At 37.5% G+C, this 27,706-nt stretch overlaps 1 protein-coding gene across 5 annotated transcripts in view; it reads right to left on the bottom strand.

Annotated features, from left to right (window-relative positions):
* The window catches only part of LOC121313400 (extracellular sulfatase Sulf-1-like), an 89,557-nt gene extending 63,209 nt beyond the window's left edge, over positions 1-26,348 (bottom strand). For 2 of the 5 annotated variants that reach the window (XM_041245888.1, XM_041245891.1), the window contains exon 1: positions 1,837-2,077. The gene's annotated coding sequence lies outside the window, so the exon portion shown is untranslated. Of the gene's footprint in view, positions 1-1,836; positions 2,083-26,263 lie in introns of those variants that run through there. The other 3 variants (XM_041245890.1, XM_041245892.1, XM_041245893.1) reach the window with 3 other exon arrangements.
* Between the last annotated feature and the right edge of the window lie 1,358 nt (positions 26,349-27,706).

Raw genomic sequence — 27,706 nt, 5'->3', positions numbered from 1 at the left:
TTTTTTATCGTAAGAATTTAAAAAGAGGAAACGGTAAAATTAAAAAGAATGTAAACAAATGACACTGTGATATGCTTTTAGATACCACTAGTTCTATATCCTGAAACCGTTATGTTAGTACAGCACAAAAATACCAATACACTCTGTTGTAAGTTAAAACATCACTAGCCTTTCCAGTATTTGTAATCTACACATTATTACCAATAAAACGTATCAATCAATTATAACAAACCAAGTAATTTGACAATGTGAATTAATATAATAGTATCTAAAAGCTTGTCAGTGTTTCCTTATAAGCGCATTTTGAGTGACTGGCTCTTGAAATCAGGGAATGTGGAAGTTTATTGGACTTCAATGTGTCACTGAAACTTCTGAGTGCTTGAATACTGTTATTTTACCTCCTATCTTACCAATAAAAAATGTTGTATTTTATGTTGATATCATTAACACTTAGGGAATCAATGCACTATGAAAATTCTTCTCAACACTTTTCACTAAAGCTTAGGGTTAAGTTTAGAGCATTTGGATTTTAAGTATCATTTTGTAACTTCAAAGTTTTTTTTTAAAATTAAGCTTTTGAAAAAAATGAGTAATTTAACACAGTGGAGTAAAAAGCTTTGAAATATCAATACTTTGAATAGCTCTAAACAATACAACTAGCAAACTATTAAAAAATTAATAATACATTTGTTTTTAAAAGTTGTTAAAACTTTAATTGAATTTTTTTTTGAGAACTGCAGAGCACAGACTATTTAAATTTTTTTTTTTTTCATGTATTATTTTGTATAGTGGTATAGTCATTCCTTGGAACACATTTTTATAGCTGAAAGTTCATCAGTGGACAGAGAACAGTAATTCTGACTGCACTTCCTTTACTTAAATTTTTCTCCTTCAGGCACGCAATTGTTTTGCAAACAGCTCACACGTTGTTTACTGCCTTCAGCAATATATAAAATGATAGGTAACATATATCTTAAATTATTGGCAAGAAGTTTCACTGTTAATTTTAGTGCAGTTAAACACTTAAATTGAAGCATAAATATTGGCCTTTCCCTAAGGTAATTGGCAACATTCAAAGTTTAGCTGCAGTATTTTGGGGATAACCATTTTATTTTACATGCTTGCTGCAGAAAAGTTTGGGGCCATAAATTGTGAATGTCACAAATTAAATCAAAGTACTCAAGAGTCTGGGGAATTACATATACCTTAAATCTACTGAAAAGACAATAAAATATGTGTCGTAGAAAAATCACCAAATACACCAAATGTGATTAAACATTCTGTATACCTGTAGCTCTAATAAAGCTGTCACAATAGTTTTAGTAAAAGATTCATTCTGGAGAGTGTAGGGTTAGAATTAATGATAACATGTACAGTACAATGTGTCGTGGAAGTAAAGCGTACTACTGCACATGCTTTCTCTATAATGATCACGTTTGTAAAATATGGCAAAAATGCTTTTATAAGTACTGTAGGTTGTAAAAGCATGTCTTTTAATACATTTCTCTGCAAAACAGTGCTACACCCAAGCACATTGACAGCTGCAAACTACAACTAATTAGTTTTATGTTTTGTCCTTTCAAAGACATTTTCAGACAAGATGCGATAGAAAAAAAACACATTTTAAACTCTATTTGTTGACTAATAGTCAATAATAGTATAATAGTAATGTATATCCATTTTGATCACATTTTTATTAAAAAAAAAAAAGCATCAAACCAAACGTTATGGTTATCTGTCAAGTCTACAGCACCATGATATGAAGCCAGCAACTGTTGCAGGACTGCTGCACAGAACTGAACAAAAAGCAGCAGCAAGTTTTATCTTTTACCTTACCTGAAAAAAAAGTGTTCCTCTTGTTTAAACAGGATTCCCCCTTGTCTCCTTTCCCCCTTTCTTGTGAGGGTTCACACTCAAGGACCACACAGCTCCTGGAAGACAACCTTCCTTCTCAAATCCCTTCTCGAATGTGATGACACACACTAACCCCAACCATCTGTTGAAACACGTCCTCAAGCACTCAGCACAGTGGTGTGTCAAGACAAACTACCCAATCCAATCAGGAAGACTGCTGGGCAGCTCTTAAGAAGCAAGAGGCAGGGACAAGGAAAAAATACTATAGGGAACCTGAGATAGAGAGAGAGATAGAGAGAGAGAGAGAAATAACCTATAAAAAGAAGAAAGGGAGGAGGTGCTGGGGAGAGAGTTGAGAGGGAGTGGGTTATGCGTGCTGACCAGTTATGTTACTTCTCACAACTCCTTGTAATCCCACAGGCTCCCCGGGACCCTCAATGCAAGACACACAGAAGCAGAAGAGTAACACTTTAATTTGAACCTTTCTAGAGAGAGCAATACCCCCCTACCCCCACCCGCCCTCTCCTAAAAGTACACTGCTCCAAAGTAGGTGGCAGGGCTATTTGGAATGAAATAATACAAGTGTTGCCACAGCAGTGGTCTGCAGATTGCACTGAGCTGTTATACCTGCAGCAGCAGAAAAAGCTGCTCCTACCTCCCTATATTATAAATCTATACATCTTAAGGATTGGTTTTCCCACACTCCTCCAATACGAAAACATCACCCTCACTCTTTGCTTTCTAGAAGTAGGTCTATGTTATGTACTGCTTATGGGTCACATTGTTTTAATTTGACTGAGCTTTATAATAAGCCGATGTGTTTAATAATGATTAAACCAGAAGCTATACTGAATTTTTTGGCTGTGCTATATTAAATCTGGGCCTCACTTATCTGCAAAGGGAGTATTTGACAATGTGCACAGCAGTTTACTGATTTGTTATGCGTAATCATAGAAAGCCCTTCCCCACAATGTACTCACTGCAATCAAGACAATTGCCAAGACACTAAATTACATTTTTTTTTTTTTTTTTTTTTTTTTTTAATTCAGATCACTTTAAATAATAGATTTAGTAATATATTATTATGAAACTTTACTTGCAGAAATGTCAACTAAGTGATAAGGAGACACCCAACGTCATTTAAATGTTTATATAGTGCTTGGGCGTCATAAACCTAACATATTTATACTTTGCGCTTAAACTGTTAGTATTGCAAAACTAAATATTTCCAGCAGATTGTTTAGTGCAGATGTGAAGCTTACGTTACATTCATGCAGAGCTAGTTCAATACACACGCTGGAGGAGGTCAAGACAGGTATTATTTTGGTCTGACAAGACCCACAGTTAAATCAGCAAAGTGAAAAAGAAAACAAAAGCCACAAGAGCCTCATTTCCATTCTTTTAACACTTCCTACTTACACAGTACCTGTTTCAGTGTGTTAGGCTGGAATGGCTTAAGCAGATGCTGATAACTGTTTGAAACTGCATTCATTAATCTGTTCAAGACAAATAAACATGTTGAACAGACAGACTATCAACAACTGTATGTGGTATGGCAGGGAAAAACTGCTGCTCCCTAGATACTGACAGGTATTTTGTTCACTTGAAATTACAGCTAAAGGGTTTTTTATATTATTATTATTATCCACCATGCATCCTTTAGTGGTGATCAAAACAATCCCAATAAGTCAAGATTACTAAAACAAGGAGGTTTAACAACCCTGAGGCTTTATTTATTGAACATGCCTTCACTCTGCTTAGGGAGGTCAAGACAGGAACTCTGATAAGGGCCACCAGATGGCAAAATATGACTTTACAACAGCTTTACAACTCATGAATGTTTTTACAGGAACACTGACTCACTTATTCCCCACTCCACCACCACCAGACTCACAGAAGAGAAATCACAAATTACACAATTTCAAAGTGGTCACAAGTTGAACGTACAAAATCCAGTTTGGTGCAGTTCTGCGACTGTTTTGCAATCAAAGCTGACTGTAGGCATTTCTATGCAGATGGAGGTTTAATCAATGAAAATGTGGGGCTGCTGCTTAGTTGAGGTACCTAAGAACTGAGATTTATTTAATAACATCAGAACCACTGAAAAATAGTCATTAAAACAATAAATATGTGACAAAGTAATCTTTAACACAACAATTAACAATGTGAATTGTACTCTATTCAGAATGTAAACTTGTTCCAGCTACATCCCCCCCCCCCCCCCCCCCCTTCAACTTGGATGGGGGGTGACGTCCGGAACTTCACATCTGATAATTGAACCAGACACACAAAACAGCTAGTGGTTTGTATCCTACATGGAATAAGGGCACATCTATCAAGGTTTAATTTGGTTGAAATATTCGAACATGTTAAAGAAATTAACATGGATAAAAACTAAACACTTTTTTTTTGTTATTTGCCATATATAAAAAGCTTAAAAATATTCAACAGAATCATTGAGACTTTTGAAGTTAGAAATGTTTAAGTTATTATTTTAATATATTATAATATGTATTATATACATATACACAAAAATATAATATATCTCAATAGAGTTTAATAGACTGCCATTAAAATTATATAATGATACAATAAAGGTAGTTTGATCAAAGAGTGCCTGAACATTGTTGGTATATCAATTGCTTGATTGTCTTTTTGTTTTCCCATTATTAGGTGCATTGTGCATCACTAACCACCAGCTTAGTTTGATAGCGATAGCAATGTACAGTATTTTACTAATGGTACACTTGAAGAGGAATCATTAACAAATACATTATTAAGGTTTAGTAGAAAAAGTACAAGTCAAATATTTGTCTAAAATTTTATTGTGGTTCTATTTAGTAGTATAGGCTGAACATTAATTCTATTACTTAAAACTATTACTGGCATAATGAATTTTATATAATATTAGATATATATATTATATATATATATAATATTCAATATATATATATATATATATATATATATATATATATATATATATAGACACACACAGAGTATATAATGTATTTTGGGGTGCTGTGTACAGTGTTAAGAAGTTGAGAACTCTTGACTCAGTGTGTATATTGTACATGCTGTGCAACAGTAACAGTGAATAATTGGTCTCTTTAGTTTTTTACTTCACGTTCCTAAGTCACAAATAAGGGCATTCTCAAAGTGAAAACAGAGCAGGCTTCACCCAATGGGAGGTCGATGATCAGTGACACACAAATGAAAACAAGAGCCTTCTGTTTTCTGTATTCTCTGTCTAAAAAGACTTCAATGAAAATGAAGCAAGTACAGCCAAGGGCATGCCAAAAATAATTGCAGCCATGCAAAAAGGTTGACTGTCAGAATTGTTGAGGATTGAACAAACTAACACTAGGCTATACAATACAGAAGATTTTTAATGTCTTCTTATGCAAATATGATAACCATCAGAACAAAAACTTGTGCAAAGGCCATATCGATGTTCTTAAAAACCAAATTCCATAATTATATATATATATATATATATATATATATATATATATATATATATATATAATAATAACAATATATATATAAACCCATTCTAAAGGTATAAAACTATAAAGAAGGAACGTTGACAGCTAGGAAGGAGAAATTACACTATTGTTCATTAGCATTTGATTCAGCCATCTCATACCCCTTTTCAATTATGTATTCCTTTTAGGGCCCTAAATGTGTGTATATAAACTAAGAATTGGCGATTCCTTTTAAAAGTTGGTTGAGTTAACAAACAACGCATCACTTTGCCTTTGATGTATCCAGCATTGTGTGTTTGATGTGTCCAGTATTGCAGTTAGAGGCTATGTAGTTTTCAACATAATCACAATTGTTTCTATATTTTTATTTATATACACTGGAGCTGGGCAATGTCACTGTTATGGTGTAAAAACTGACTCCAACAACTTGTTTAAAGCAGGACGCTTTATTGTGTGTCTTATACATTTCAAGCATGGCATCTCACTGACATATAGCAAGCACACACACTCACCTACGGCAACACAAACAGTCCACACAGCACGACACCCACACCCACACACACGTCATGAACAGTAACAAACACAGAACAACCAAACATAACAGTCACCACATCCTGTGTTTGTATCCACTTCAATGCTCCCATATAACATAGGATAAAGTAATGGTAATGTAAATGGTGTGCCAAGTTCACTTCCAAACAAATCAAATGAACTACAGTCACAACATCTGGCCATAAGTGGCACTACATGTGCTCATTTTATGTGGAAAGAAAGTGATAGTACAAATATCAAGCAGTAACATCTCTGGTTTCTCTGAAATTTTTATAACTAAATAAAAAGCAAACAAATTCAGCTGCAAAACAAGATCTCACAATATGGTGTCAACAAAACAAATACATTTAACAGTGTAAAAAACAATGAAGCTCAGTAAGATCTGCTTGTACAAAGGAAAGTGGCCCCTCTTTATTGTGTTTTATGTGTTTAGGCAATAAAACCATGCAGAAATGTTAAATAATTCTCCCAATCATTGTTCACTCTCTAAAAAGAATAAAGTTGGAACACAGTTATTTCAAGTTCATTAAAAATCGTTGAAAAGCACAGTTGAGAATGAAGTGTTCCCAAGGGTTAGGGAGTGAAAGAAAGGGGCAGTGCAGCTATTCTTCTCCCACAGTAATATATATATATATATATATATATATATATATATATATATATATATATATATATATATATATATAACTTCTTTAAACAATCCCCCACTGTCAGACCAGACGGCTAAACCGTTTACCAGTCACAAACTTTTATCAACACTTTTCACACACAAGTGTAACTTTACACAATATTTTTCTTTTTCTTGAACTTAGCACTTCTCTTCATAAACCAGCTCCCTCTCTGGTAAACCAGATGATCTCTTTTTTAATCTTTTTTTTTATCGTTTCTTATGATCTCTGTTCCCAGTTGATACCAATTATCTAGTTTGGGAACAGTCACATTCTCACATGTTTTTGGCAGGGACAGGAATTAACCCCGTCCATGCCAACCACCACCACCAAAACACAAACACCACCCAGAATGTATTTACTTGCATAGAGCTCTGCCTATATATATATATATATATATATATATATATATATATATATATATATATATAGCCCCCTAACTGTCTATACTGCTGTGCCAGGTTAGCGTTCCCCACATTTCTGTTACTCTAGGGTGCAGAAACAGCTGACTATGCTGCATTTGTGCATCTGGAAATTAACCTCAAAATACTTTTTTTTCTTAGCTCATGAGTGGCCATGACACTGAACAAGGTTTTAGAATCAAAGTGCCCTCTGCTACTTGCATAGTCCTCAAGGCAATCATTTTAATGATTGTTGAGCAGAAAAGTGTTTTATTTAATTACTACAAACTGTATTCAACATGTTATGCCATGCTTTTAAGAGTACAGGTTATGTTTGCTCAGCTGTACAGGTTGCATGTAAAAATGTCTCACACAACTTCCTGCTATGTGCAGTAAATATCAATAAAAATTATTGAGCAGTATAAAAAATGCATGCTTCTTACTGGGAATTATATGTCTTTCTAGTACAATTACAAGGTAAGGTGACCAGCAATTTTGATCAGCATCAATAATCTAATCAAGTCCACCACCGTCCTACAATAGCTTTGCAATAGAAATGGACTGTGGCAGTTTATATACTAATAAAAGGTGTATATCAGTGTGGCAGAGCAAAGCTCGGCCCTTTTTAAATTGGCAGGGGTGGGGTTAATTTCCCCTACCTGCCTGGGTTTATTATGTTCAAGTGGCTGGGGTTGATTAGGTTAATTAACGATCAATCAGCGCCCAGCCACCTGACATAAAAGGAGGCCTCTGCCTCTCATTTGGGAGGAGGGAGCTGAGGAAGCAGGTTGGTTTTGTTTAGTTGTCTAAATTTTTCTAAGTCCAGTGAAGGCATTGCCCAGCCTGGAAATCTTTATTTTTGTAAGTTTTGCTTTTTTTGTTTGGTTATTTGTGTTTAAACATCATTATTTTTGCCCTTGTGCCTTTTTATTTTGTGTTTATTTATAATAAAAGTATATTTTTTTTGAGCGGCAGTCTGTTTCTGGGCCTCTATCCACTCGCCAGCCTGCCACAATCAGAAACAGGATTAAAACAAAGACAAGATGGGAAGAGGCATTATACTGAATGCACACCCTGTAACTAACCGTGACCAGCAAGTTCAAAAAGCATCTAATCCTGATGGAAAAGAAGAAAGATATGTTCATTCTGACCTGGCAGCAGATGGACAGCAGCTGCATGCACCAGCTGACACTACACCTTTGCAATAGAAACATAATCTCTCAGTTTTGAAGTTTCACTTTTCATTCTGAAAAAAATGAAAGGTCTGCAAGAGTACAGCTTCTCTAAATAGGAAAAGTCTGTGATGGTGTTTGGAACACGTCTCTGTAGGTTGGCTTACCCCCAAATATCATATGACAATCGGTCAAAAATCCAACAGGTCCAACTTTGAAGTCTCACTTATTTATAAGAACGTAACTAGACCACCACATTTTTTCTAAAAATAAGATAAGGAAAAGGAAAATACTTCTAAATACTGGATTCTGCAGTTTAGATGCCCCTGACTGAGCAGTCACCCAACCCCAACAAGGTCAAATTTCCATTTGAATTCATCTCAACACATTTACAGGAGGTACAACTTACAAGTACTTTCATCATTGCATAACAGATACTTCTTCTAACATGGCTAGTTTCAATACAATGCGAGCTGAGAAAATGAACTAACTTAGAACAGCAACGTCTTTGTTAACATGCAGCATTACTTTATATACCTTTATAATAGACATATAGAAATGAAACACTCCCAGTCTCTTGGCCCAGACAGGACTTCAGGTCAGTGGTCTAAACAGTGGCCTGTGGGTCTCTGCTCCTGTTGCCGAACACCAACCACACTTACCATGACCGTATTTCCTGCCTATTTAAGAGTTATACAAGGTCTCCAAAAAGCCTAAACACTTCACGTGTATAAAACAAAAGCATATTTTCCATACTGCATGTACCTGGCTTTAAAATAAAAACGCACATAGAGCTCCTGCATAAAAGTGTAAAAAAACATTATAACCAAGTTTGAGAAGTATTAGCAGCTGCTGATTCATTTTTTTTTTTTTTTTTTTTTTTTTTTTTTTAGATTCTGAGGGGCCCCCAAAAATATATGTCATTTAGAATACAATTTCTAAAATAAACAAGCAGCGTGGGACTGTATGCATCGGAACAACAGGGCTGTTTTACCAAGCCGTTTTGCGTTGGAGGAGCAGCGACTGCCTGATCATATGACTTCACCTGAGATCAATTGTGCCGGTAAAAATGTCTGAGAGAGTAGCACCCACAGCACAAAGGAATATCCACTAGAAAGTGTCCTGACGACATCAGATGCCTTTTAGGGTTAAGGTTAGGTTTTAGGGCTGGGGTTGCTTAAAGTTAGGGTTGGGGTTGGGTTAGGGTCAGGGTGGGTTGATTTCGTAGAGTTGCCGAGATCTGGAAGTGAAAGGTGGGAGTGTTTGGCAAATGCCTACAATCATCTGATGCCCTCAGGACACTTTCTAGCGAATATTCCTTTACGCTTCAGCAGCAGCACCCAGAAAGTATGACAGCTGCGATAAAAAGCAGAAAACACACAACAAAAATCTCATCATGAGGAAGTTATGTGAAACAAAACACCAAAGCTGACATGCTATTTTAATGAAAATATCAACAAATGTATGCGAAGGTACCAGTACTTTGGAAAATATATTGGAGAAAAATCAACAGGAGGAAACGACTTAGGCTGACATGGATTACAGTGGGGTAATGTACATGGGAAAAGAGAAATAAGTGAGAAATTTTTGTTCCATATGCAAATAACCTAATTCACATTAAAATACAGCAGGGAATATTAAAATGTTTGTGCCCGAGTTCCAATTTGGCCTTGTGTACTGATATCATACATCTTTCTTAAACTGGGTTTTAATGAAGGTTGTTTTAAAACACAGCCTTATAAGAACATAAGAACATTAAAAAGTTTACAAACGAGAGGAGGCCATTTGGCCTATCTTGCTCATTTGGTTGTTAGTAGCTTATTGATCCCAACATCTCATCAACAAGCTTCTTGAAGGATCCCAGGGTGTCAGCTTCAACAACATTACTGGGGAGTTGGTTCCAGACTCCCACAATTCTCTGTGTAAAAAAGTGCCTCCTATTTTCTGTTCGGAATGCCCCTTTATCTAATCTCCATTTGTGACCCCTGGTTCTTGTTTCCTTTTTCACGTCGAAAAAGTCCCTTGGGTTGACATTGTCAATACCTTTTAGAATTTTGAATGCTTGAATCAGATCACAGCGTAGTCTTCTTTATTCAAGACTGGATAGATTAAAGTTTAGCCTGTCTGCATATGACAAGCATTTTAAACCCGGAATAATTCTGGTCAATCTTCTTTGCACTCTTTCTAGAGCAGCAATATGTGACTAGAATTGAGCACAAAATTCTAGATGAGGTCTTACTAATGCATTGTTAAGTTTTAACATTACTTCTCTTGATTTAAATTCAACACTTTTTATTATATATCCAAGCATTTTGTTGGCCTTTTTTTTTACAGCTTCTCCACCCACTGTCTAGATCAGAAGTCTCCAGTCCTGGTCCTGGAGAGCTACTGTGGCTGCTGTTTTTCATTTCAACCAAACTTTCAGTTACTTAATTGAACCAATTATTGGCTTAATTAGTCAAGATTAACAGGTGTTCCAGATCTTTAGCCACTGATGATATAAAGATACCTATAAAACCTGCTGGATAGGGGCTCTCCAGGAGCAGGTTTGGAGACCCATGGTCTAGATGATGACATTTCTGAGTCAACATAAACTTTTTCATAGATTCCTTCTTCAATTTCAGTATCTACCATATGGTATTTATAATGCACATTTGTATTACCTGCGTGCAGTACCTTAGAGTTCTGTGTATTAAATGTCATTTGCCATGTGTCTGTCCAGTTCTGAATGCGTCTAGATCATTTTGAATGACTTTTGCTGCTGCAACGGTGTTTGCCATTCCTCCTATTTTTATACCAGAATCTAATTCATTAATGTAGAATTACTATACCAGAATCTAAGTCATTAATGTATATTAGGAATATCAGAGGACCTAATACTGATCCCCATGGTAGTCCGCTGGTTACCTTGCTCAATTTTAAGGTTTCTTCTCCAATCAATGCTTAATGTTTTCTACATGTTAACCACTCCCAAATCCATTTGCATGCATTTCCTTCAATCCCTACTGCATTCAGTTTGAAAGATAATCTTTTATGCCAAACTTTGTCAAAAGCTTTCTGGAAATCTAAATAAACCATGTCATATACTTTGCAATTATCCATTGTCAATGTTTCATCCTCAAAAAAAAATCAAAGCAGGTTAGTTAGACACAATCTCCCTTTCCTAAAACCATGCTGACTGTCTCCCGGGATACTGTTACCATATAGGTAATCTTCCATTTTGGGTCTTATTATTGTTTCCATAAGTTTCCATATACAGTAATAAAAGTCAGGCTTATTGGCGTGTGGTTACCTGGTTCAGTTTTGAATCAATTTTTGTGGATCGGTATTACGCTTGCAATTCTCCAGTCTGTCGGTACCACCCCTGTCTCAAGAGACTGTTGCATGATCTTGGTTAGCGGTTTGTAAATAACTTCTTTCATTTCTTTGAGTACTATTGGGAGGATCTTATCCGGCCAAGGGATTTATTTATTTTAAGATCTCTTAGCCCCTTTAACACTTCTGCCTCTGTTGTGCTAGTTATTTAAAACTGGATAGGAACAGGTATCCTCCTTTGTAAAAACTTGTGAAAAGTAATAATTTAATATATTTGCTATTTGTTTCTCTTCATCTATGATTTTGCCATTTGTATCTCAGACATTTTACTTCCTCATTTATGTTCTTTTGCTGTTATAATATTGGAAAAAAACTTTTTGGAATTGTTTTTAGCCCCCTTGGCAATGTTCATTTCTATCTCTCTCGGACTTTCTAACTTTCTTTTTGACTTATGTTTGCAGTTCCAAGTACTCTTTCTGTGTACTTTGTTCTTGGTCCCTTTTAAACACTCTGTAAGTGCCTTTTTCTACTTCTGTTAGTCTCTGTTTCCCATTTTATATGGTGGAAGTTGAAATTCCCCATTAGTATGGCTTCTCCTTTGCTACATGCATTTCTAATGCCATTGTATAGCAGACTATTTGCTCAGTATCTGAATTTAGCAGTATATTGTATGCCCCTATTATTCTGCCCTTTGAATTTTTGTCCACTATTCTGACCCATATTGATTCTGTGTTTTTTTCTTCCAGATTTATCACCTGGGCTACAAGACAATTTTTGATGTATAGCACTACCCCTCTGCCTCTTCTGTCTTGCTTGTCTTTTCTATACAGTGTATACCCACTAATATTATATTTGTCTCTAACGCTCAAACCAAGTTTCTGTAACAACTATCACATAGTAGTTACTTGTTAGTGCAGTATCTTCAAGTTCTAACATTTTATTTTTGAGACTTCTAGCATTTAGATAAATACATTTAATGGCTGTCTTACCCTAGTTGCTGCCTTGTTTTGATGTGGTCTCCCTTCTGTTTTTTTGTTGATTTCTCCACCCTTTCTAGTTTAAATGCTTCTGAACCTCCTAGAGCATCCTTTCTTCAAGTAGATTGGTTCCCTTTTTATTTACGTGGAGTCCGTCCTGCCTATATAGATAGTCCTTGTTTTAAAATGTGGTCCAGTGTTCAAGGAAGGTGAAGCCTTCCTGTGTGCATTTCAGCCATGCATTTAGATTATTTATTTCCAGCCGTATGGTCCTTTGCAAGGATCTGGCAATATCCCAGAAAATACCACAGTTTTGGTCTTGCCTTAAAAGCTCCTTCCTAGCTCTCATAGCCTTTTTCATGTTTTTTGTACTTTTAAAACATATTTTGCACAGTAAATTATGTTCAATTCTTATTTTCTCGGTAGCCGCAGCAATAACACAGCTATACTAATTTAATACATATTTTGGTAAAAATGTGTCCCCCCCCCACCTTAGTAGGGTACTGTACCCATGATAGATGATGCTTAATATTACTGTACAATGAATTGCATCTTATTACTAAGGGACAGAAAAGTCTAGGCTAAAGCAATCAGCTATCCGATGACCAAAAGTAACATAACAAAAGTAGGGCTTCATTATTTATTGATGTATTTATTGCAAAGGGTAGTTTTTATTTGTAGTAGCTTCAGTATTTTTGGCAAATGGCAATAATCTGAAACGTTGAATAATAGTGTCATGTAAAAAAAAAAAAAAAAAAGAAAATCACTAAGCTCCTCATACTATATGTTTTTTCCCTATCTGGTCAAAGAAGCTTGCCAATATGATTGCTTTGTACAGTCTTCAGTTATAGTAGAAAGTTACAAACAGGATTTTTACTGCTTAAGTCTTGTAAGTATTGTATGGTTTTGTAGCATGAAAAAGCGACTTAACTTGTCTTTGAAGTGTACAAAGTTTTAGATGCACAATTCCTGTAACATGTGGTATGTGCTTGCTACGTCACATAAATAATGACTGTAGAGAGAGTGACGAATTTCTAAGCTGCGTCAAAACCCTGTCAATATGAGTTGGTGGCAAGTCCTGACTTTTTAATTAAGAGAATTCAGAAGAGATAAGGAAGACGCATTTCCAGATAACTTGCTTTTACTACAAAAGAGTGGAGTTTGTATTTCCCATTTTTTTATTTGGCACTTCCACTAATTTGACATTAATGTTACTCAACTGTGGTGGTAGTAAACAGTAAAGGGAAGGAATTGAATATGCAAAGAGGGCCCCCCAAAATGATAACAGCCCCGGACTCCTGTCTAACTTAATCTGGCCCCAATATATTCAATAACATTTACATTTTTAGTTAATCATTTACATTCTTGTGATTTTTTTTATTTCTGTACATGCATCTAGATTTGTTAGTTTCCATCCTCATAGAAGATGTTATTGTAGTTTTTTCCTCCTTAAAATGTCATAAGAAACTTTTATTATCTTGCTTTTATTACACAACCTTTGCTTTGTGCTAAATAGACTGCCTTGTGCCTCCCCATATATTTTCTAATCTTGAAAGATGAAGCAGTGAGCAATTTCAATTTGTAACCACAACAAGAAATATAATTTGAGAGGAGGACACCACTGTCCCTGGTGGCAGTTTCCCAGCCTTCTAAACACAACTTGTTTTAATTACAAGGAAGATCATCTGCAAATCAAGTAACCACAAAACAGCCCTTCCATTCCATCATCACATTAGAATGCATTTCAAAATCCAACCCAATACTCCCGCTACGAAGCAAGTCATTAAACAATACTGCCATCCAACATGCACTGGTGTGGGAATAATATACAGTCCTGGTTAAAACCTTGAGCAAAATTAAGCACGCCAAGATGAACTTCTACACCACAGCCTCTTTTCACCCATACAGGCCTCTGCTCTGAATCCTGTCCATTAAATAGCATCAGTGTTGCAATAGACAAGTAGTATGTAACAAGGTTGAGACTAGATCACTTAGGGCTAGATTCTCAAGGAATTTTAAACCAAATTGTTATTAGCACAATATTTTTCCCCAAAATTTTGTATTGTATTATTTAAAAATTACTATTGCACAAGGTTGAATAATTAAAAGGCAATACATGCCTAATAACATGTTTTTTTTTCCCCATTTCTAAGTTCAGTTTTATTCAGACACATGTGATTGTGATTATTTTATCAGTCATTTATTCATTAGTTTATTTCAGCCATCAATAAGCCCAAGGCAGTACTACAGTATACAAACAAAACACACACACACATGTTGCTTCCAAAGACTCAAACAGTGTTTGCTAACAACTAAAGATTAAGCCCAAATTCTCAAAGCTTTTTACTCCAAAAGGAGTTAGCATGGAAGAAAATATGCCAATTACAGTTCGAAAACTTATAAGAATCACCTTAAGACTACTTACAGTACAAGCACCATTAACAATCTTAAATATTGTATTGTGCAATATGTTAGGTTTGATAAATATTTGTTTAACTTAATTGTGCATATTTTGTACAACAGATAACTTTAACTTTGATGGTACTTACTGTAACCATACAGTACATTTTGGTTGTTACCATTGATACAGACTTAGATAAACATGCCAGTCAAAACGGTGGTCACAACTTCAACCTGTGTTCACAACTATAACTGTGAAATGTGTAGCGAATCAAGACAAAGCCCCACTGCAGAACAAAAACAAACTGATCAGAGAATATCCATCTACAGCCTGTCTCTCAGTCCTGAACGGCAGTAATATTTTTGACTGGTACATTTTACATGTCATTAATGCACATTCAAAGTTGGTGGCCCACATTTCCCCGTCATTGTAATAACTGTCCTCCTTTCCATCATGGACTGCCACAGACTCAATGACCTCTGCCCCTGTGTTTTGTTTCAGCCTGAACGCAACCCATAGAAAGCTAATGTAGCAGAGAAAATGACAATGTGTAGCTGTGCTAGCCCATGGGCCATTATCTCACTCATTGTTTATAACCCATCACGTATCACCTCATGTCAAAATAAGTGCTTCTGCAACTCACTAACCCAGTGCCACCATTACTTAAACCCCACCTCCCCCCCAAACCACTATTCTCAACTTAGTTTTTTTTTTCTTGCAGCCACAATGGTTGCAGCCAGGCTTATCCTAGTTATCCATCTGCTGAATATATTAAGCTGGAAGCCGTGCGGGTATTTTCTTTTGTTCCTTCTCATTCACTTAGAGCTGAAGCTGCCCAGAGGCAGCAATAGTCCCCAGAGGATATGCTCTTGCATCCACCCGAAAGCTATTGGCAGTTTAACTATTTTTTAATCCCTTACAGCAAAAAGAGGAGGGGGTTTATAATAGCTTTGTTCAACCTCAACACTGATTCAAATGTGTTTGAATGCTGTGGAAACGTTTCATTTTAGAGCAATTTCAAGGTCTATGTGTTCCCCTGCTGCTCCAAGCTTTAGAAGAAGACTCAAGATAAGAACATGGAACCCAGAGGGTGGCTAATTTTATTATCTAAGCCTTTCTTTTTTTTTTTTTTGCCTCCTCAAGGGCTATACGTGTCAATGTCTTTATAAGCTGGGGCAGGATATGTGAATAAAAATAAAGGAAGAAAAAAAACATGGGGAATTAGCATTGGACTGAAAATAACAACTGTATTTAAATCTTAATGTGCAGAATATAGTTGTATGCCGGGAAATGTGCAAAGCATAAATTGATTGAGCTACAAAGTGAAAAACAAAGCCTGATTTCCTTTCAATTCGAAGACGACCAACAACCATACTTTTGGGATATGCCTGCCACAGGTGAGGTATTTACTATGCATTTTATGTCAAAGCCTGCTGATAGGCCCCTCTGGGGAGTGACGTTCTCGGTCCCGCCCACAAGGGAATAAGTAGTCACTCCGTGGAGATTACATTCTCTTTTTCTTCTTATAACCAGGCAAGTAAGTTAGGTATAACTAACCTTTCTTTTTCCCCTGCTTTTTGCAGCTATAAACAATAAAAAAAAGACGTAAAAAAAGAGACGTAATCCTCCAGCGAGACCCGGCTCTGCTGCGCCCGCTGTTGGGTCAACTACTCTGAGTTAGCGCGGCATGCTCACTCGTTATACTTGTCTTAACCGAGGCCATCTGCAAGGACGAGGGAACGCCGGATGTAGGGCCCCAGGCAGCCCTAAACAACCTCCAAAGCAGGCTCCACCCCAGCCTCAGCAGCCCCAGCAGGGCCCCTGTAGGCTTGTGGCCTCAGAACCACCCCTTCACACAATACCAGCAACAATACTGGCGCACCTGCACCTCTGACACCTGGGTGCTCACCACCATATACACCAGCTATACACTACAGTTCCGCTCAGGACTTCCTCCCTTTCGAGGGATCCATGAGCAACCCTATCCAGGTCTTGGCCCTCAGGCAGGAAGCAAATACTTCTGAAACAAGCCATTTGCCTCGAATCTCCCAACAAGAAGGGTTCTACTCAAGGTATTTTCTAGTGCCAAAAAAGGACGGTAGCTTTCACCCCATCCTAGACCTGAGACATCTCAATGGGTTCTTGAGGAAGAGGAGGTTCCAGACTGTTTTACCACTGTGGACTTAAAGGACGTGTATTTTAACGTCCCTATTCATCCCGCACACAGGAAGTATCTCCACTTCGCCTTTCAGGGAAAGGTTTTCGAGATTTCCGTGCTCCCATTCGGCCTCTCCTTAGCCCCCCGCATGTTCTCAAAGTGCATGGTGCCATCTTAGCCCCCTTGTGGCTACAGTGGATCAGGGTGTTGAACTACCTGGATGACTGATTGATCTGTTCCCAGTCGCAGGAAGGAGCAGTGGCCCACACGGCGATTGTGACGAAGCATCTGCCAAAAGCCGGAGTACGGTTTACTTGGGGCTCCAGCTGGATTCCCTTACCACGCAAGCCTACCTGTCAGACGACAGATTGGCCACCATTCAGAAATGTCTAACCCTGTTCCAACCTTGTACAATTGGTGTCTCAGAGGTTACTAGGTCTGATGGTTGCAGCTTCATCAGCCAACCAGCTGGGGTTACTCCATATGGGCCCGCAAAGGTGTAAGCATGAGAGTGATCCACAACCATCAGGTAGTGATGACAGAGGAGTCAGCAGCTCCTGGTCAGGTCGCTGGACATCCCTGCATATAAACGTGCTGGAACTGCAAGTGGTTCATCTCGCCCTTCAGCATTTAATTCCAGTGCTACAGAGCAGACATGTCCTTGTCCGCATGGATAACATGTCAGTAGTAGCGTACGTGAACCACCAGGGAGGACTTTGGTCCCTGGGGTTATACCGCATAGCCTTATGGCTGCTGATCTGAGCACAGAAATACTTGTTATCCCTCCAGGCTGTTCATCTCCCGTGAGTGGTGAATTGGGCGGCGGACCTCCTCTCGAGGGAAGTCTTCACCCGTCAGAATGGCGACTCCACCCTCAGGTGGTACAGCGCATTTGGGAACATTTCTGGGAAGCCCGAGTTGATCTTTTTGCCACGGCAGAGACGATACATTACCCCTATGGTTCTCCCTCCACCACTGCGGTGGTCTACTAGACGTCAATGCCCCAGCCCACGAGTAGGCCCAGGATGCTCTTGTATGCATGCCTGATAATACCATTGTTCCTGGCCTTCCTAAAGAAAGCACAGAGAGAAAAGACAACAATTCTCCTGGTGGCCCTCAGATGGCCCAGGAGAAGCTGGTTTTAAAACTTTTGCCTGCATGGATCTCCTCAGTCAGACGAGAGACACCCTCTGGCACCCGGAACCAGGCACACTGTGCATCTGAACTGGACCATCTGTCCGCCTTAGGGCTCTCAGACACAGTCGTCAGTACACTGCAGAACGCCAGGGCCTCCTCCACAAGGGCACTTTCCATAGGGTTGAAACATCTCTCTATGAAGACAGCCTTTTTATTAGTCATCACCTCTGCAAAGCGGGTTAGTGAGCTACAGGCTCTGTCAGTGCACAGCTCCTGTAAATCTGTTTAAAATGATGGAAAGAGGGTGTCATTGCACACAAACCCCGCTTTCCTCCCTAAGGCGGTTATGGCTTTCCACTTGAATCAGTCAGTGGAACTACAAGTTCTTCTACTTCGGAGGAGGATTGGAGATTAAATTCCCTCTGCCCTGTTAGGGCATTGAGAGGTTATGTGGATAGGACAAGAACGCTGCGTCAGTCTGACCATCTCTTCATCTGGCATGGTGAAAGGACCCCAGGTCAAGCCCTCTTGAAGCTGTGACTGTCCCACTGGATTGTGGACACAGTTTCGACTGCATATACTAATGCCAGCCTACCCCCACCTTGGAGGTTGGCTGTGCACTCTACCAGAGGAGTTGATACATCATAGGCCCTTTTTAGAGGCGCTTCATTGACTGATATTTTTACTGTGGCTAGCTGGGCTACTCCGCATACATTCACCAGGTTCTACCGACTTAATGTGGTAGATCACTAGGCACAAGGGACCTTGAGGTTGCATGCTCACACAACCAACATTAATGTGATCTCAGCAGAGTGACTACTTATTCCCTCAGAGGGCAGGACCGAGGACATCACTCCCCGGAGGGGCCTACGGCAGCTTTGACATAAAATGCTCAGTAAATACCTGACATGTGGCAGGCATATCCCAAAAGTACGGTTGTTGGTTGTCTTCTCTTTCAGGGATCCGGGGTTACATATACAGATACATGTAACCTATCATTATCCCTTTGTGGTCCTATATCGGACCAGGTCTGACATTATAATTTTCCCTTTCCAGTCTGATGTCGGACCCTGTCCGAAATCATCAAAAAGACGTAAAGCACAGGTCTCTAGTTGTTTTTTTTCTCTGGAAAAAGCCAAGAAAACCTTTTAATGGCTGAGTAAGACAGATAGGAGCCGAATGAAGCCGAAAAAAGGGCGTATCTGAGCAATACAGATAGCCCATGCAGCACAGAGATAACACGGACACAAACAAAGGAGATAGCTGCTTCCGCATCCAGTGCTCACATTATTGAGAAGTTTGGTGATAAAACGAGTGATCGGGAGAGGATTTATCAGTATGCATGTCTATAAAGAGGTATGTGAAAAATACAAAAAACAAGGGGTGGGGCTTGGATGGAAATGCAGTACTAAAATGCATGGCCTTTTAAACCTGTTTTACTCTGAAAAAATATTTTAAACAGTGTGTGTAAAATAAACAGCACGTGTGAAAATAAATTGGACCTGATGCACCTGACAAGCGCTGAATAAATGGACTGCAAGGGGTTAATCCATTATCAAAACATATGTTTTCAGGGTCTGAAGAGTGAATGTTACATCAGAATGGTTTACTACCAGGATGAGTTGGACATAATAGCTGGCAACAGATAATGATTTAACACCATTTCTGTTTGAAAAACAAGCATCTGAAACAACTTGTGAAATGTAACTACAGTATGTACGGCACAGTATCACCACATGTTTGGACAGGAATATACGTAGTTTTTGTTTTTACTGATGTTGGTTTCTGGTAATCTGTTTTTTAAAAACAGCACTTGTCATCAAAGATTCTTGGTCTTCATTAATATAACAACAATGCTAAATGACTGGCACAGTAGGAAAGTCTTTCTTTTGGAGATAGCAGATGAAGTGCAAGAGCAAATGAGTTTAAATTAGGGGTGAATACTCAGCTCACAAAACGGTATCTACAGTAATACATGTGATATTCCTGATAGGCCACTGTGTAAAAATATATGAGGAAAGGTTTTCAGCTCAGTCGGCCCAAAAGTTTGTGAGATCTTTACGCCTAATGTCAAACAATTTGAGCAAGAGAGTTGTTCAATATTTCAACTGAAGCTACATATATTTAACTCACTGATGTCAAAGGTGGGATGATTCTATTTTCAGTTTCTAATCCATTATTTATCTGTACAGGACTAGGCTGCTTTGAAACGAGATTTTTTATTTATTACAACTACATGTAGGCAATCATTTTTCAACAAAAGTCTATGACATGCCACCACCCAATTTATGGGCCACTTGAGATGGAACGACCAAATACACAGCTCTGTTTGACACAATATATCTTGTAAAATAAATACCATGTTGAAACTAGATTAGGTACAACATCCCAAATGCCAAGTTTAGTATATATAGAATAATATATGGGCTGTGCATTATGAGAACATATTTCTTCAAGGGGTTATGTTCCCATGCCTCTTTCACCTTATTTGCCCTGGGCACTCAATATTTTGTGCCATATCAACTCTCAAGACCCACCTGTTCTTTCTTGCTTTCCATACGCTTGAAGCCTGATATTTTCTATTAGCTGCTGTGTTGCTGCTACTGTTTCATGTATCATTCACTTTCCTCTGTATTTAATGTACTATTTCATGTATTATGCATTTCTCTGCATTTAAAGTATTATGGATTTTCTTGTTGTTACTGCATCTTGTAAAACATTTTGTGATGGTGGTCCACTATGAAAGGCGCTATATAAAATAAAGATTGATTGATTGATATAATATTGTTCTCCTTGCTGCAACCTCCTGTTTATTCCTGTGGCTTGAAGCATTCGTTGTCATTGTCTGCGAGTTGCTCGTGTGCTGCCAAATTCCCCTTCATGCTGCGATGGTGTCTCTTCCATGTTGCATGCAGATAACACTGAGCTAGCGCTGCTAATTCTTTTTCTCAGTTAAAAATTGCTGAGCATCCTGGCACCAAAGTAAACTTCTTAAAGGGAATGTTACTGACAGTATTGGCCATTTCACCTCCCACTCGGCAGCGATTGGCGTAGTGCAAAGACATTGCATTGCATCACACTTACACAGGGCGCTAAATCTGATCAAAATCACTCTCTTGGGACAGCCCACTCCCTGCAGCACTATCACTGCTGCAATGACTTTGCGCATTGTGCTTGTGTTGTGCTTGTGTTGTGCTTGCCTGTTTTATCAATATCTGGTCCAAAATTCTGCCTTTCACTCTGCTGTTGAAAGGCAGAATTAATATGTAGGTGTGGTATATCCACAGATAATCTCCACTGCTCAGAATGCACAAAGGTTATAGTGAGGACAAATGCCTTAGTTTGTAATTGTTTTTAATATATGTAAAATTAAAATGTAAATCAAACCTAACTGGGTCTTTCCACAACAAATGGACTACATTTTTGGACCTGCCCCACCATACTGCCTTAGATTCTTTTGGTAAGTGTTTTAGGAAGAATCCCAAAATATTCTATTTCAACTATGGGCCTATAATTGGGGGTGCCCATGACGGAGGAAAATGAGCACTGAAAAGGGGCCATGTCACATTTAGCTGCATTATATTCATTGTAAAATGTATCTTGAATGTGGCACACTTCATACTTAAAAATTGCACAATTTTTCTATGCTCACTGCTGGAATTCTGTAGGTCTACATGCATCTAGATAGCAAGTAACAAACTATGTAAATTATTATCAGCAAAACTATTAAAGTGTCTACAGTATTGTATAGAGTTTGACAAAATTGTAAGAAAGCTAATATGTTGGGGTTCTTCAGGTACATATGCAATATCAAAAGGATCTGTGAGGGACAGTGAGGTTGGAACTATTGTTCCATTTCATGTGGAATTGCCCAACTGCTGTTTATTGTAGTGCCGATATGGTTCCATTTTTACAATAGTTTTAAAGATATAACTTCATTTTAAAAACTATTTCCTCTTACAATATATATATAAAAAAGTAAAAAGATTGAGCCATTTACTGTGTGATAGTATAATAACACTGTCTGTCTCCTCTCTTTCCTTTTCAGATAAGTTCAAGTGGGTTCTTATTACACAGAGAACTTTTTGCAGGGAAAGTCTTGGTAGAAAAAGTTTTATATAGAAAGGCTATTTATCTGCATTTTGAATCATGGGAACAGGAACCAAAACTATCATATTTCTGAAGCCAACATTAGAAACCCTTATTAGGATTAGCTGCTTATGTGTGTTATAGCATGATAGTGCATCACTAAATAACAGCACATTATGCAGCTAGAAATCAAACTGACCTGAAAAGGCAAACAGATTATGATTTTGGTATTACAGTATTTCATGTTAGATTCCGAAATGTCATATTTTTTAATTTTTGTCGGTTTATGGAAAACTACAGAGCGGTATGTAATTCAATATGTTAACGTACTATTCAGCAGGTTTCATTCAACTTTATGAAGCAAAATTAATTAATTATATAGGTTGATGCAAAACTTTTGGCCATAGCTATACACACCACTTTCACCTCTGTACTGTACTTTTGGGCGAATTCAGCAACTGTGTGGGTCAAACATAGTTTTTAATTATTAGGTTGTATATGTTACTTTAGAGAGTGCTTTATGAGTTACAAATAACCCCTTTAAAACATGATCCTGTAATGACTTCTAATGTACTGGAATATTATGGACATTAATATAATGCAGCTAAAGATACTTAAAAGTATATAAAACTCTCTACAGACTCACAAGAAGCCTCCATGGCAGTTGCTACAGCCAGGCAGGTAGCTTGTATGTATTTAACCAATAGTATAAATCCTCATGGTCCTCATACAAATCAGTGAGCTCTTTGACTTCTGTTCCTCAGCCACTTTGAACTTGCATGTCAGATGGGCAAGAATGCTATGTCATTTTGACAATCCAGCCCGCTTACACATCGTTACACTACACATCACACATTATAGAAAAAAAAAAATGAAACAAAAAACAACACCACTATACAGGTAGGCAGACATAGTGCACTCCCAAAAAGGCTATTTTGGCTACATAGTCTAAATATTCCTAGAATTTCAATATGATAAAAACCTTACCTTTTTTTGCAACTTAAACTTGTCTATGTAGTTCCAGCATATGTCAATAGGCTACAAATAGGATTGTGGTAGCATTTCTGGAATTAAAATTCAGCCAACAGGCTTACATACCAGTATTAATTTATACCAAAGCTATATGATGAACGTCAAGTGTTAGAGGACTAATTAAACAAAAAAGCCTTAGCAGCAGTATGTATTACTTTAAAGTGAACTACTGTATCACAACAATGTATAAAATGATACAATTGAACATATTGTATTTAATATTATTTACCTTAAAAATTTTTTAAAAACACCAAAAAAAGGCATCCATATTTACAGAAAATATGATAATGTGGGGGGACAGGACACTATTTCGTCTCCAGAAACATCATCCTGCTATCACGGCACTTTAACTGAACCAGGCAATTAACTAACAGAGCAGCTGAAAGAAAACATTATGACACGTCCATAAAGGACTGCAACCCCACTTCGGCCTGCTAGTGGCTGGATCAGTTGCTGCAGCTGCTAATCTAAGAATGGCAGGCCCCCTCCCCCGCTACATATTTTTCTTTTTATACATAAATTTTGGGGGATCTTCTTACAGGGACAGCTTTTTGCGCTCCAGTTTGGGAACTTTAAGTTTGTATGGCTTCCATAGCAGATTTCGTATTTTAATACCTTGATCCCAACTTCTATGAACACATATAGCCCATGAACAATATAGATTAAAAGAAGACATCTTAAAACTAACATTTAAATCAATCTGTTTTCAAGATCAGCAGTTGGTGGGTTTGCAGTAAACGTAAGGACTGGCTTATCATTAACAGAGACTGCACTTAGTTGTATTTGGGGTGCTGGTATGTTAATCATGTTCTATACCTGCTTTATTACAAATACATTTGTAGCCATTTTATTCTGTAAACAACAATTAGCTATTTAAGATCTGGTGATTAACGGCAGAACAACCGTTAATGTATTTAACAACACTCAGCAGCAGTTCCTTGAGGGGAAAAAAGAAAGAAAACTTATGGAACATCTGTTTTTCTTTCTAATGTTGATCATTTTCACAAAGGAAGGTTGCAATCAGATGGATTCAATAAAGCATTTACTTTTAGCAGAAAATTGCCAGCATTGTAGTTTATCACCTAAGTTACCTTTCATTAAAGAGTAAATTCATTTCAATAAAAATAAGTATCAGTTACAATATACTTCTAACATTCATTCTACACATCAATCAGCACAATTATTTGTTTAACACCAAACCTCTGTTTTTTTCAACATGATCCTCCATTGCCCTACTCTAAAACAAATGTGGTCTTAAAAAAAAAACCTATGGCAAATACATAATTTCTAAAATAATTATAACAGTTTATTTTTCCATGTAAAAAATAGCTGCGGAATGTCTTGCAATAAATACCTACAGACTTTTCCAAAAACCAGTAACAAAGCAAATGCAACTGCAGGGAATCTGTCCTTTTGTAAAGAATTTAAGATGCTTCCTTAGGAATCGCAAGGTTGCTAGGTCATTGCAATCTCTGGCTGTAGACACTTTATTCATAGAGACATCCTATAAAATGACAAAAAGCTCTACATGTGTACAAAAGGGATTGATTCCCACAAGACGTTGCACCACACTAACACGTTATAATAATTTAAAGCCTACTTTGTTCACCTAATTCCCTGAAACTACAGAAGATCAGAAGTATTTGTGTGTGCACATTTAGTCACAAACCGAGTAAATCACACTTTTTAAATCATCGATCAAAAAGTTGTCACTCCACCTTGATCCCCCAAAACAAGATTTTGGAGCAGAGTACTGCATTACAATGTATGCTTTACAACAGCATCTATGTACAGTACAGTAAGGGTTTTCCATGCATCACAAATTTGCAAAGCGCTACAAAGTCATACCATTTCAGTGTTTTGATTGAGGATTTATGCTCTGCAGCATCCTGCATTCAGTCTTAACAGGTGCAAATTCCAACGATATTTTAGTGCTACAGTACAGTAACGGTGGCTACAGTTTTGGCCAATATACAAAATCCACCCAGAACCACAAGGCAGAACCACCAGATTTTTTTTTTGATGAATTTGTCCTCAATTTAGCGGTGAGGCACAGTTTTTGTCTAATGAAGGTAAAAGAGTTCAGTAGCACAAGTACTGTGCATGACAAATATAGCGATTAACAAATACACTAACATATCATTTGTAATCTTTAAAATCTTCAGACTGTTGCTTTTGCTTTCAGCAGGTCATCCCTGAAAATTAAAGATTTAATATAGTAGCTTATCTGTGTAAATTACATATTTTTTGTAAAAAAATAAAAAAAACATATGTGTATTTAACATATATAACCGAACAGTTTTCATTTTTTTTGTTATTCAATAGAGAACACTATTGCAACAGTAAATAATAAAAACAATAAACAATTTATATATACACACACACACACACACACACACACACACACACACACACAGTATATTTAAAATTCAGAATATTAAATGTTCACAAAGTAGCATCATGAAAATTGACGTGTATATCTAGTATAAGCCATATTTTGGCTTATTTTTATATTACACTTATGTATGATGGTATTTTTTAAATAAAGAAAATATAACTCAAAAGGGTAGCATACGACAAACACAAAAATATATTTACAGTGCTTTTCAGGTTTATGGATTGTGTTAGGTGTTCTTTCAAGACACAACTAAACTCTAAAATCTCTAGGCATAATAGCATATGTGCAGATACTGCACTAAAAAGTGCATTAACCTTTAATCCCCAAAGAAAGAGTCTATTCCCAAAGTACAGAGTCAGACAAACAATATTACAGCTGAAAGAAAATGAACCATTTCATGACCTTCTCTGACAGTCCAACTCAATTCCAGTTGACAAAACAAGAGTGAAGACCCTTATTTAACTTTGCATGGAGGTTCTACTTAGAAACCAGTTTGACAAAGCTGTGAATAATCCAATTAACTACATTTCTTCTGTTACACAATTCTGAAACAAATGTCAGATTACATTTGAGAGAGAGAGAGAAAAGAGAAGAAAAAGCAAAAAAAAAGTTTCTATGTACCTTTCAGCTGCTGCAGTGACTTAAATGCAAACACTGCTTTTGAAACAAGTTTCAGATCTTGGCAAACATGGCTGGGCCCCTTCAATCCACTTTGTAACTATCTTAGCTGGCTTGAAATTCAGCCCTCTCTTCAAGCACCAGTCTTTTGTAGTGCTCCCTTGACACACAGCCAATCTTCTTTCTCAGGATATGCTTGCATATGCATGAAGAGAGACAACCATACTTGCCTAGTTCTTTTATACCAGCAGTAAACTACACTCAGGAAGTAAGCTTTATTCTTTTTTAAGTTGCCTAATTAGCACTTATTGTTCACTGTCTGACAGTCGGGAAAGACCTTAGTCTGAAAACTGAAACACCTCAGGAATCCAACTTTGCAACTGAATCAATCTCCAAACACTGGACATGTCTATAAACCAGGTAGAGGTGCTGAACTGGAGTGAAATAACATTACTAGTTTCAAAAGACAGCTTGACTTTTTTTTTTTTATTTATTTTTTTTTTTACAAAAGCCACAGATAATCTGTTTTCACATCCTTCCGCCGCTCCACGATATCAGCCACCACAAATACTTTCTTTCCAGGTGATAATCCAGATGTGATTGGGGGCTCAGATTAATGCTTGCATGTCGTGGCACACCGTCGTTTCCGCTGTGCAGATACGGCAGGGCTTGCAGATAGCTGTCTGTGTGGAAGGGACATAGGGGGTTAAAGATGTAATCAATTTTTTGTTGTTTTTTTTGTTGTTTTATTTTAAACTTTATTTGCCAAATGATATCAAGTTGGTTAAATATGTACACTTTCCTCTTTCAAAAAGACTACAGCAGAAAGAAAAATACGCAATGGAATTCAGAAAATGTGCCCGGCTTTATCTTATCTCGTTCTCGTGGTATCGCCCTCTGTGACATTAGTTGCACCGGGCATTGCAAAAATGAATCTTCTGAAAATAGGATTTCATTGCAATTAAATAGTTTACAGAGTGAACACATTTTTATGAGCTCTGTCTGTTCCTAATAGCAAAATAAAAGGCTTTTCTTATCAGTTCAGCACCTGGTAAAGAGAGCATCCTTTGTTCCCCTGAGTCCAGCCTAATTCCCTAAATTACACAGAGGCAGGGAAGCAGTGAAAAGGTTTACTGTTTGCTGTGTAGATGTGCCTATTGACTGCCCTCAGTTGACTGAAACTTCATCTGATAACATGTTGCAGTGCATGCTGTATTGGTGAAGTAAAGCACGGGCAAGCTCACAGCCTGAGGGCATGAATACACATGAGGCAGATCCCAGAGCAGCTGTCCGTCCATATTACCTTTTAATACTGAGTATGACCCTCGCTAGGCCTTAGACTACACTATGTAACACAATTTTTGTTCCTGGGTAGTAAGCGTTATTTCCTAATTGCTTATGCCTCAAAAGTATAGAAAATGGCTATTATTCCCCACAAACTTTGCT

This window comes from Polyodon spathula, chromosome 3 (genome assembly GCF_017654505.1).
Source record: "Polyodon spathula isolate WHYD16114869_AA chromosome 3, ASM1765450v1, whole genome shotgun sequence".
Taxonomy (NCBI): Eukaryota; Metazoa; Chordata; class Actinopteri; order Acipenseriformes; family Polyodontidae; genus Polyodon; species Polyodon spathula.
Note: the sequence above shows the minus strand (reverse complement) of the source record. Positions and strands in the feature narration are given on the sequence as shown.